This window comes from Cebus imitator, unplaced genomic scaffold (assembly GCF_001604975.1).
Source record: "Cebus imitator isolate Cc_AM_T3 unplaced genomic scaffold, Cebus_imitator-1.0 Scaffold714, whole genome shotgun sequence".
Lineage (NCBI taxonomy): Eukaryota > Metazoa > Chordata > Mammalia > Primates > Cebidae > Cebus > Cebus imitator.
The window spans coordinates 61,193-75,068 of NW_016108029.1; the positions used below are offsets into that span (position 1 = coordinate 61,193).

Genomic DNA, 13,876 nt, shown 5'->3' on the forward strand with positions numbered 1-13,876 from the left:
TTGGTCTCATAAAATGATTTGGGAAGAATTCCCTCTTTTTGTATTGTTTGGAATAGTTTCAGAAGGAATGGTACCAGCTCATCTTTTTGTATCTGGTAGAATTCAGCTGTGAACCCATCTGGACCTGGGCTTTTCTTGGGTGATAGGCACTTAATTGCAGCCTCAACTTCAGACCTTGTTATTAGTCTATTCAGGGGTTCTACTTCTTCCTGGTATATACTTGGGAGGATGCAACTGTTCAGGAATTTATCCATTTCTTCCAGGTTTACTAGTTTATGTACATAGAGTTGTTTGTAGTCATCTCTGTTGATGGTTTGAATTTCTATGGAATCTGTGGTGATATACCCTTTATTATTTTCATATTGCCTCAATTTGATTATTCTCTCTTTTCTTTTTTATCAATCTGGCTAGTGGTCTGTCTATTTTTTTTTTCAAAAATCCAGCTCCTGGATTTATTGTTTTTGTTTTTTTGCGTGTGTTTCTCTATCTCCTTCAGTTCTGCTCTGATCTTAGTTATTTCTTCTCTTCTGCTAGGTTTTGAGTTTTGATCTTGCTCCTCTAGCTCTTTCAATTTTGACAATAGGGTGTCAATTTTACATTTCTCCTTGCTTCTCATGTGTGCATTTATTGCTGTATATTTTCCTCTAGAGGCTACTTTAAATGCATCCCATCTATCTTTGCTTATTATTTTCTGTGGACGCCACCATAAAAAAAGTGCCTTTCACCAACTTAAGTGATTCTGAGGCCTCCCCAGCCATGTGGCATAAGTTCAATTAAACATCTTCCTCTTCCCAGCCTTGGGTTTGTCTTTACCAGCAGCATGAAAACAGACTAATACCGCAAACATAGCTGAAAAACATGCACCCTCATTCACTACATTGTGAGCAACAAGACTAGAAGAAAGAAGAGAAAAGCTACAGCATTTCAGGAAGCCTAGACCCACATGTTTCCCAATCCAAGGCTTCACACCACTTTTGAGTCTCTGCTGTCTGGCATCCTTAAGCTTACATTGCATTCCCTAGTGCCTGTTGTGGAAACCAGGGTTGCAGAGAGCTGGCACCCTTCCCAGCACCTGAAGCTTCTTATCCTGCCACAGCCAGTGTGTTCTGCTATGCTCAAAGGCTGAACACAACAGTCATTCCCACATGTAACTCTTTCTGCTCTGTGACTGATTCACTCATAGCAAAAATGACCTCCAGGTCCATAGGACAAGCTGAGCCCCTCTGTAAGGCTGAGGAGATAAAATGAAATCAGACAGCCTCAGTAAATGTTGGGCAAAAATAACACTGATTATATAGGTTTATGGCTGATGAAGTAACCACCTAAGGATTCTGTGACAGAGGTGATATCGATCAGCAGTAGCCTTTATGTTATTAAATCATGTGTATGTAAGAAAGTTTTGTTTGTCTGTTTGAGATAGAGTCTCACGTTGTTACTCAGAATGAAGTGTTGTGGAGCAATCTCAGCTGATTGTAACCTCCTGTGTTCAAGCAATTTTTGCCTCAGCCTCCTGAATAGGGGGCATTACAGTTTCATGTACCATGCCTGGGTAATTTTTGTGCTTTTAGTAGAGACAAGGTTTCAACATGTTGGTCACACAGGTCTAGAACTCCTGACTTCGTGATCCTCCTGCCTCAGTGTCCCAAAGTGCTGAGAGTAGAGGCATGACACATTGCACCCAGCCCTAATAAAGCTTCTTAAAACCCAAGTGAATGGCCTTCAGGGAGCTTATGTATAGCAGAATATGTACAGTTTGTTATAAATGCTGTGCATATAAAAGTGTACTCCAATAATTTAAAATTGAAAATATACGGTAATTTTAAAAAGCAAACTTTTTGAGTGTTTTGAGTTTCTGAATTTAATAGTGTGTACAGAATTTTAACTTATTAAATAAAACATACTCCCAGTTAACCTAAGAATGATGTTATAAATATTATTGCTTAGACATTTCTACCTAAATGATTTTATGATTCACTAATACTGCACAACAGACTCTAGCAGAGAGATAGTGGTTTATCTAAGTTAACTAAGAGCTAGACAATTAAAAAATGAAAAAAAAAACTAATTGATATGCCAGTGTTACTCTTTAGCATGTTTTACTTGGGATAATGAGTTTCAGTTTTTTTTTTTGAGAGTGAGTCTCACTCTGTCCACAAGGTTGAAGTGCAATGGCCCCATCTCGGTGCACTGCAACCTCCACCTCCCAGTTTCAACTGATTCTCCTGTTTCAGCTTGCAGAGTAGCTGAGATTACAGTCACATACCACCACACCTGGCTAACTTTTTGTATTTGTAGTAGAGACATGGTTTTAGCATATTCCCTAGGTTGGTCTCAACTCCTGAGCTCAGACAATCCACCCACTTCAGCCTCTCAAATTGCTGGGATTACAGAAATGAGTCACTGCACCCAGTTGATTATTTTTTAAAAAATACTTGTCCTAAAAGATAAGTTTTTTGATTCAGAATTTTCTTTCTCTGAGGTGTTTCTGCCTTCATGAAGACAAATGCAACACATCAGGTAGTCCTTTGTTTATATTTGTGGGATAGGAATGGAGGGTGTCTCATGCTCTTTTAGACTTAGTCTTCTAGCAAAAACAAACAGACCCTATTTCAGTATTTTCTGTATTTCAAAAGTAAACAAACACTCTTTTTTTTTTTCAAATGTAGTGTTATCCATAAATAAAACTGGAGCTTAAAGAAACAGTCTAGTGCTCACCAGTATACACTTAGATTTGTATATGTGAATAAAATAAAACACTTGAGCAAAACAAAAAAGTTTTGCCATTATTTATTTTAATTCTACAATGCTTAAAATGTCACTGATAACAAATAGTTTGGGTGGTTTTAGTTCTGTTCACAAGCATTTACTATGGGTGAATTTTCTGAAGCTGTGAGGATGGATTAATACATTTTAAATCTAATAGTGAGTTCTGTTCAGCCTAGTCCAGTGTCAAGAGCAGACCAACTGAGAACCAAAATGTATCAATTTTATTTTCCACATATTTCAACATGTATTCCATTCCTTGTGCTGATCCCCAGGTTTTCTTCAGGACTTCACACTCTCTCTCTTTGGCCTGTTTCAACTCTCTCTTCATGTTATAGTCCACAAGAGCTTTGGAATTCTCCAGAACAAATGAATTGCATGAGGTAAGCTCTTTAATTCTAACCATAACTTCTTGTGTGAAAGGTTCAGGCCAAAACACCTGAGAAACCAGGCCTTTGGCACATGCTTCTAGTGTTTTCATCTTCCACCCACTAATCAACATTTCATTGGCAGCTGCTCTTCCCATTATTTTTGGAAAAGTAATTGTGTAACAGTCATCTGGACCCTGTCCAAGCCTTGTGTAAGGGGTTTGAAACCAAGCCTTCTCATTAGCCCAAACCACATCACAGAGAGACAGCATAGATGCACCAAGTCCAATGGGTGGGCCATTGACTGATACAATGATAGGTTTCAGAAACTCAATAAAACTATTCACAAAATTTTTGATGGTGTCCACTAGTTTAACATAACTCTTTTTCTATTATATTTTAAATGCTTCACAAAGTTATCAAAATCAAGACCACAGCAAAAGACATTGCTAACTGCACTGAGCAGCACAAACTTGCTGTCATCAGCAGCAGCTCTATCCAGAGCACTCTGTATTTCATTCATTACTTCTCTATTCAATGTGTTATTATATGTTGATCTGGTTGATAGTAAGATGTGGGTGAAACCATCTTTCTTCCTCACCCCAATGTCTCTGCATATGCTGGCACTTTCCATTAGCTTCACGCTGAAATGCACCCTCTTGTCAGAAGGCTGGTGTCTTCCATTATCCATATCTTTTATCTTTTTATATTCAACCTCTCATGGTTGAATAGATATTGGTGTTTATTTTTCAATTTGCTGTTAACAAACCTGTGAATGGCACTGTGTCCACTACTTTACCAATAGCTGAGCACAAAGAAGTCTCTCCCACTTTCTATGCCCTGCTGTGGTAGAAGTTGTATGAAGCAGCAGCCATGGTATGTGCTTTGTCTCTCTGTGCTTACTCTTTGGTGGGACATTTCAGGCATTGACCCAGGGTGCCTCCATGCAGGGATAGGTAACCTGAAGAGAAAGCAGCTTAATCCATGGCTCCCACGTTCTCGTGTAATGTAGAAAGCTTTCTAGGGAACCATTGCTATTTCCTTTGTGGTTGCTATGACAACTAAATTTAACATTCTAAAGTTATAAAACTTAAAGTCACACTAGTTTATCTCCAGTAGCACACCAGAATTACAATTTTTATACCTCAATGCCCATCATTTTAGTTATTGATTTCTCAGATTTACATTTGCATGCATTTTGTTTCAAAAACAATAAGATAGCAATAGTTTTTTGAAGTACATTTGTCTTTTCTAATCATGTAAAAATTGTGTAGCTGTACATGGTTAAAAGGTTTTATAGCTTCTATAACTTCCTATGTATGCATCTTAACTTTCACCTTTTTCTTCATACAGCTGTCTAGTGTCCTTTTGTTTCACCCTTACATAACTCATGAAACATTTTCCTAAATGTCGTCTAGTTTTAACAAACTTTCACAGCATCTACCTGGGAATGTCGTAATTGATGGAGAGTTGTTTTAGAAATAAAATTTCTATTTGTAAGTTTTTCCTGTCAACACTTTTAATATACTAGCCCAATGTAGTGTTTTTTTGTTGTTGTTGGTTTGTTTGTTTTTTAATTACAGCACCCAGAATATATATGCTAAATGCTTTTTGGGCTCTCATGTTTCTGATAAGAAATCTTTGGTTTATCTATGAGGGTCCTTTGTATACGAATAGTCATTTTTTTCTGTAACAGTTTTTTTGAGTCATACAAGATGGTATCATACTAAATTTCAATGTGTTACACAACAACTTACTTTAATTATTATAAGCTAACTAATTAAAAAAATTTCCACTTAAAATAAGTGTATTCAATTCACTTTTGCCTGGACTTTATATATGTAAAATATTAGAGTTTTCTCAGTTTTAATTGTATATACGACAAGTTCAGTTCAAGACAGGATTCTGACTAATAAAAGTGGTACTACAAGTATAAATATCTGTTTCTGTCTTTAGTAAATAGTGATGATTGCTTTGCCTATATTCACAGTTTTATTATGAAAAGAGTCATTGAGATGATGTATTTAAAATCACTATGACCAGTATAAATTCCTATCTAGCTTATGTAAAATTAAAGACAACTTAAAAATCAATCACCATCTTAGCGGTGGATTACAAAAATTGGAATACATTAAACTTTAAGTTATATAGCTAAACGGTAAGAATTGAACAAACATTCTTATACTGATGGGTATGTTACTATGTACAAAACTAAGTTAACAATACCCTATGTTGTATATTTACATTTTATAAAAAGTAAATTATAAATGAAGAGCTATACAGATATAAATGTGCATACAAGGAAATAGTCTCTACCAGAAATATAAAATTGTTAGGAAGAAAAATTTTTTTCGTATATATTATATTATATTTTATATTTGAAAATACACATTCATCATGCATATAAATAGTTAAATAAATTAACAACATAAGTCTTCTTAAAGAATACACTTTTTAAAATGTATATTTATAATTTTAATATATTAGCTAAGTAAATAAAATGTAGCAAGAAAAAACTTTAAGCAGAGAAAAAGAAAAAAAGCCTTCTCCTCTCTCTCCATAGATTCCACAGGACAATTAAAGTTCTGACATTTTAAGCAGTGAGCTTACCCAGAAACTCTTAAAATGTGATTCAGAATATCCTCAAACTGAGAAACATGTTAAACTACTTGATGAAAAAATAAAAAGCAGAGTCAATTTTTTGTAAATGACATAATAAAATGTTAAAATATTATTATTTTTTCTATTTTTATTTTTCCCCATTTATTTATTTTATTGCATTTTAGGTATTGGAAAATATTATTAGTGAACAAAAATACACTTATACATTAAAATAATCACTGTTTATTGTTGTGTTTAAACTACTATCAGTTTGAAATTTCTTACACTGCTAATAGCTAATGCTATAATTAGTTCAAAACCAGGATAAATAGTAGCAGGTAAACTATAGCCTGAAAAAGACTGTTAACCTGATAGTTATTCACTTCTTTTATATTGCTTGAAATTTTGGATGCAGGAAAGATGAAATAATTAATTGATTTCTGCTAAGTTGGAAGATACTGCTGCAAAGTATAGTGTGGAAAAACATGGCCTTTCAGAGGAAATAGTTCTAAGTTTGTTTAAAATAATTTAACATATTATATCTTGTAATAATTTAACTTTTTTGCAAAAATATTCCTCACAAAAATAATATGTATAATTTAATGTGTGGTCACTTTTCTAGATAAGATATTATAAAGTGATTTTTAAAAGCTGAGAATTTTACACAAAAAGTAAAATTCTAAATTTACTTTTGAAAGCACATATAAAAATAAATTTATTTTCATAGAAACAGTGCTTTAAAATTATATTCTTTTTATTAAACTATAAGATATATAAACTCATCAAAATATATATATATCATATTTATATATATATTACATATATATCATATATATATAAAATAAAGTTTTGCAAGATGGATTTTTTATATGGAAATTCATTCAAAAACTATGTGAAGTGTTTTTTTCTGCAATTCCAACACTTTGGAAGGCCAGATTTCGTCTTCCCTGAGGTGGTTTTTTCACTTCAGTTCAAAATTTTAAAATAAGCCTGGCTAACAGACTAAAACTCAACTCTACTAAACATACAAAAACTTGGTCAGGCATGGTAGCACATGGCTATATTTCCATCTAATTAAGAGGCTGAGAAAAGACAATCACTTGTACCTGCAAGGCAGGAGGTTGTAATGAGGCAAGATAATACTACTGCACTACAGCCTGAGCACCAAAGTGAGATTTCATCTTAGAATAAAATAAGTAGGGTAAAGTAAGATAAAATAAAATAAGATAAAATGAAACTCAGTCAAGGAAATTGATTTATATGAGGAAAATTAATACTGCTCATTGATTTTTCATAGCTTTTTAAATCGCTTCTGAATTGTAATTACTATATCTCTTAAATAAAGTGAGGCACACAGTTTACAGTTACTGTAAACTTTTCAGGATTGAAAGCCTTTTAAAAAATAAAATAGGCCAAGAAAAAAGAAAGAAAATCAAGATTATGACTCAAAGACATAATACTTGTAGAGCTCAATTACATAGATTTGCTGACAAATATTTATAAGGTCATAATAACTAGTTCAGTACCAAAATTCAGAACTTAATTTAAATGAATGAAACATATCACAAAAGTGATACATTTTCTCCTGAGCTTGAAACCCAGTGTCTTCATTGTTACCCCAAGAGGGACATCAAAATCTCATCTCTTTAATATCCATTTCACATGTGTTTTTAACACTATCCTGCAAAAGAAAATATAATATAGGTCCAGCATAAAATATGAATATGGAAAAAGATGGGGAGTAAAAACAATAGAGAATCTGAGGGATCTGTTGTACAATTTTTCCAAACCTTTCAAGTTGTCTTTTGTTTTTTCGTTAGAAATCTCTAGAATAGATGATATCAGCAATTTTGCTCTAACAAGACACAAACAAATTTGGTTTTCACAACAGTGGAGAAAAGAGGTTATTGTGACATTGAGTGGAAGAGGCCAGCAATGCTGGTCAGCATCTTACAATGCACAGCAAATTCTCTCACAATAAAAAATTATCTAAAAATAAAATTTCAAAGTCAGGATTTTAAAATACTGTTGAATAGGTAAGGTTTATCATCTACTAGAATAAGAATGCTCGTCTGAATCACAAACAGTTTAGAAATATATTATTATAGAACTATGTGTAAGAAAAAAACCCCACAAACTTCGGTCCTCTTTTCTAAACCTAATAAACCATACCATCCAAGCATTACAGTGGGTGTAGATTTACTTTTAGTAGAGTCTTCATACAAGATGTTCATCAACTCTTGATTAACAGCCACTGTTCAAAGAATAATTGGAATATAAGTTCTGATATTATAATCTATGTTACGCCTAGGGTGTTGAATTGAATGAATATGGAGATGGCTAATCATTATGGCAAGAAGTAAAGGAGGCAGACAGAACATAAAATTTTGTATTGGTTATTCCACATTTGTGGTTGGTAGCTTGTGTTTTATTTTGTCATATGACTACAATGTGGCATGCATACCTGCCTGATTACATTTTGTATGCAATAAACTTCTCCAGGGCAGAAACTAGGTATTGTTTATTTCTGCATGACAAACCAAAGACAGAGGAAAGCACATAGAAATATGTTAGATGTTTGTAAAATAATGGTATTTTGCTCTGTGACTACAGTATTAGGATTTTTGAAGCTTTTGTTTATGCTTCCCCTCCTTTCTTTCACAAGCTACTGTGAATAGTTGTATTTATTGTTAATAATTCTTATTCCATCTCGTAAATTATCTCATGTAATTTGGAAAAATGCATTATTCTCACAAGAGATGCTGAATCATAGAAAGACTGAGTAACTTGTTCCTCTGAAGTGACTTATGTGGCAAAGGACTTATTTATCTTATCTCCTGTCTACTTGACCAAACTTTACAATATTACCTAAGTGTGTATTATTATTTTGTTACTCTTTTAAATAACTTTTCTGTGATCTCTGTTATAATAGCCCATGTTTGAAATAAGCAATAATAGTAAAAATTAGAAGTAAAATGCTTTGAAAAAAAGAGATATAAAATAATACATACCATTTATTTTCAATTACTTTTAGTGTTTGTTTTAATTTCTTTCATTACATTTTTAAAGTCAAAGTATTAAATCACTGACTTATTTTGGTTTTTAGAATCTTGTTGTTCCCCTAAATAATTTATTTGAATATTTTTATTAATGAAGACAAACCAGAATTAAGTAAGAGAGGTAGTAGAAAAGATTACTATATCAGGGTCATAAAACATCTTCAAATCATCTTTGTTTATTTAGCTATTTTCAAACTACAATACTATATACCCAGAGAATTTTGGTAATAACTAAGGTAAAATTCAGGTGGATGATTATTTCAGTTTTATAAGAATTTCAATACATTACCTAAACACTAAGCAGAAAATGGCTTAATTTAAGGAACATAACATTAAGTGTAATTAGACACAAATTATAAAGACCAAGTATTGCATGTTTTTATTCACATGTGGGAAATAAACAAGTTGATTTCATGGAGGCAGAAAATATCATGGCAGATCATTGTAGGGTGGGAAAGGCATTAAGCAAGCAAATAAATGAGTAAGTTAATAGGTTAAAAATACAGTGAGAAGAAATAGTTTATAAAGTTTGATAGTAGAGCAGGGAGATTATAGCTATAAATAACTATTATATATTTCAAAATAATGAGAAGGATAGATTTCAAACATTATTGACAAATAAATACTACATCTCTGCAATGACTAATATACCAATTACCAAGATGCCAATTAAGACTTTGGTCATTGCTCATTGTGCATACATATCCAAATATCATTCGCACTTTGTAAATACATAAAATTATAATGAACACATTTAAAAGAACAATAAATGGAGGTTCACTTTAATAAGAAAATTCACTAAATCAGGACATTGCTGAATTGTAAAAGCTCTTTCTCTCAATACTCTGGGACTTTGTGGTCTAAATTCTGAGTTTGGAAGTGCTTGCAACATGTTCTTGGGCAGACGGAAGCAATGGCACAAAACCTACATATGCCATTCTTCAACACTGAGTGGAAATTTTGATCCACAAAACTCCTGGATACCATGAAACCGTATGTACAATGGAATTATAATTACAACTATGTATTGCCTTGGTGTTGAGACTGCTTGAAGACCATAAAATAATTTTAAAACCTGCAACACCTATAATACATTGGGTGAATTAAGAAAACAGTCTAATGAGGAAGTGCTCAGAAGAATTCAAACATCATATGAACAATATATTACCACAGAAGTGTAAGGATGTGCTCATCCTGTACAAGAGCAAGTAGTCTCTTATTTTCTAGGATCAAATTTGGAACCATCTCAGGAATTATTGGATCTCACTGTCACATGGGCAATGCCTTTGAAGAACTCCCTATTCACCACAAGCAACCTACTTGGCTGACTAATGTCAGTTTCAGGATGGGAGAACAATGTTGCATTTAGCAGGCTTTCATTGAGAACAGAAATGAAAAGACTAATTGAAGGTGGAATGAGCAAATTAGCTCAATGATTGAACTGTAAGCTCTTACTTTATGAGTGATTAAAAATGTTAAGCCAGTGTGTTTTAAGGGGATTTGTTTGAATTCATGATTAGTAAAAAGTAACCAATGTTCTGGACATGTAGAAAATAGAAAACTGGACTAACAAGCAGATGAAACTATGTGACACATGTACATTCAACAAGCTGTGTCACATACTAGCACAGCTGCTTAATAGTCAAGCTTTAAGCAGTATATTAAAAAAGGACGTTTTGGTATCCATTTGAATAACCCTCTGCAGGATGATTGGGAAACGATTAGAACCAGCAACTAGACATCATGATGTATTCCCTTGAAGTAGCAGCATTATCAATAGGTAGCAGTAATGCAGACAGGATAAATCTACATATATTTTTCTTGTACCGTCTAAGGAACAGAAATACCAAAATCTATGTCTAGGCCAGAAGAGAAACATAGATTGCAAATAACTATGGCGGAAACTAAAAGACATTTAATGTAGCTGGGTTACAATGTACCATTATCGGTAGTGGTAACAGTGTATTTATAGGTCTTGACTAATGTAGGCTGCACTTTGCATTCATAATGATCGATGCTAATGATTAAAATAATATAAGAATCAAAACATAATATATTGTAACCAATTTGAACAAACAAATTGCTCTCTTTTAAACTATGCCAAGCATTTCCTGGACTTTTGTGTCTAAAAATAACCATAGATATTTTACTTCAAAATAAACATTATATGAATTATATAAAATCAGAAGAGGCTTATATTTTAACTGAATCTGACAACCAATAACAAAAGTTTTAAAATAATAGAGGAATAAACTATGACAATTATTGCTTTATAGAAAAATTGTGATTGATTAGCATTTAATCAGAAATCTTAGTGTAATGGTACTTCAAACTACTGTGGATTCTGATGACATGCACTTCACTGGCATTACATGAAGCAAAGTTTTAGCAGCTTCATCTAATGTATTCTACCAAGAAATGCCTGAAGCATGTAAAATATAATCTGCTATGCTTCACACATATTGACATATACAATTTTGCATATTGGTTTTACTAATTTAGAATTCCTATTATAAATATATTGCTATTCTTTATCTCAACAAAGAATTGAATTATCAAACATTAAATGTGAATACCATGTGTACAATTAAAATCTGCTTGTCTTTCACATTTTTTCCACATTTTATATTTATTCTGCATATGATTCAACATTCTAGACATATGTGTCCAACTTGTAATTTGAAATCTTTAGGCATCCCATGTGGTTTGAAAGTGGAGTCTGCTGAAGCTGATTCTTTGAAAGTGGAGTCTGCTGAAGCTGATTCTTTTTTCCAACAGTAAATTTCACTACTATTCCCTCAATTCACCAAATCACATCCCAAACATAGGTCTCATCACCTACTTACTGCTGCTCCACTTTCTCCAATATCAAATTATCAACATGTGCTAATTCTAACTCATAAACAGCTCATGAATCTGTCCACACATATGTCCACATTGCAGTTTTCCTAATACAGAACAACCATAAACTGTTGATAATTTTGAATACATCCTTACTGTGGTCTATTGTTACAGCCAGTGAGACATTTTAAATTTACTCTATCTGTGATCATGTAATGGTTCATCAAAAGTCAAACCGAATATGTCACATGACTGCTAAGAAGACAAGTTATGTCAATATTAAGTCTGTACCCACTAGTTACTGTGTTAAAAAATAATAATAATTCTATCCTTTAGTCTTGCAAAATGCTTTTTCCTCTCCAAATCTAAGTCACATTCTTTCTGTAATATGCTTCAGAGATCTTTGAATTTTTTTGTTTATTTTAATGCTTTGTATCCCACCAGGACTGTGTATTCAGTGCTGTATTTACAAAACCATAATTAACACACATTTAAACTACTTTATCTAATTCAAAAAGCTCTATTAAGAAAGGCTTTTAAAAATAATATTGCTATTGTAATTCACTTTCTGAGATAATAAAGACTTAATTAAAGGAAGCTATTTAAATCTTCATTTATTTACCCTTCATCCATAAAGGGAATATCTATTACACTTTGTAGAAACACTAGCATGTTTGATTATATGGTACTTTTTGGGGAATTACAGGGAATGATACACTATGTGATACAAATGTGTGGTCCACTGTTCTCAAATTCAAAAATTTCTAAAACTTAATATACACTCTCCTAATGATTTAAGATGTATGAATGTATACTGATTGTTGGCAATTAAAATTACTCTTAGTTTATAATTTTTCTTCATCTGTTGAACCGTACATAAAGTAACCTCACAGATGAAACCAACAAGGCTTAATTAGGTTATGACTTAATGGTGAGCACACAGGGTATTTTCAGAGGAATGACAGGCAGCTTTTGAAACAGTCATTGCAAAATTGTGACTCAGACAGTGAAAGATAATTCCCCCAAACAGCTTCATTTTATTTCTCTCTCTTTCTCTCTCTCTTTTTTTTTTCCTTGAGACGGAGTTTCACTCTTGTTACCTATGCTGGAGTGCAATGGTGTTATCTTGGCTCATGGCAACCTCTGCCTCCTGGGTTCAGGAAATTCTCCTGCCTTAGACTCCTGAGTAGCTGGGATTACAGTCACGCACCAACATGCCCAGCTAATTTTGTGTATTTTTAGTAGAGACGGGTTTTCTCTATGTTGACCAGGATGGCCTCGATCTTTTGACCTCATGATCCACCCGCCTTGGCCTCCCAAATTGCTGGGATTACAGGCGTGAATCACAGCACCTGGCCTTCATTTTATTTCTCTACCCCAAGGCACGCTTTCCCATCTCTGGGCTTAGACTGGACCACCTTTAGGAGAAGCTGGTTTACAGTATACAAGCTAGAGCAAATATAATAACAACTATTCCCAAGATATACTTCCCTCTTGACTGGGAACTAGACCAAGAAGCTAGGACCTAGAGGCTACCAAATTTTGACCGTCCCTAAACTGCTAGATTCTACTCTATATTCTGCTATTATGGTCTGTGCTAAAGCATTACCCATATAGAAATTGTTCTCACTAACCTCTGGACTTAAAATCCTCTAATTAAGAACTCTCTTAAGAGATTAGAAGCCTTAAGTGGATCATATGGCAAATTCCCTGCCAGTGTAACAATATAGAGATTAACATGTGGCTACAGAACACAAAACATTTCTGATTGCTAGAGGCAGAAACTTTCCAAATGAGAAGATATTTAGAGCCTGATGTTAACAGTGAAAAAACAAGCTGTGGTATTGCTGTGAAGAAAAAAGGAAAAAAGTGTACATCATAGAGAATTTCCATTTCCAATATGTGGTTATGTTGGCTTAGAAATGCTATGTACCTTGAGGAAGATAGTGTTGAGTCTATAAATTACTTTGGGCAGTGTGGTTATTTTCACAATATTGATTCTTCCAAACTATGAGTATGGAATGTTTTTCCATCTGTTTGTGTCCTCTCTTATTTCCTTGAGCAGTGGTTTGTAGTTCTTCTTGAGGAGGTCTTTTGCAGCCTATGTTAGTTGTATTTCTAGGTATTTTATTTCCTTTGTAGAAACTGTGAATGGCAGTTCATTCTCGATTTGCCTGTCTTTCAGTCTGTTATTGGTGTATAGCAATGCTTGTGATTTCTGCACATTGATTTTGAATCCCAAAC

At 33.4% G+C, this 13,876-nt stretch overlaps 1 pseudogene; it reads right to left on the reverse strand.

The window, feature by feature from the left end:
• Window positions 1-2,938: 2,938 nt before the first annotated feature.
• On the reverse strand, window positions 2,939-3,822 carry LOC108296467 (annotated as a pseudogene).
• Window positions 3,823-13,876: the final 10,054 nt, after the last annotated feature.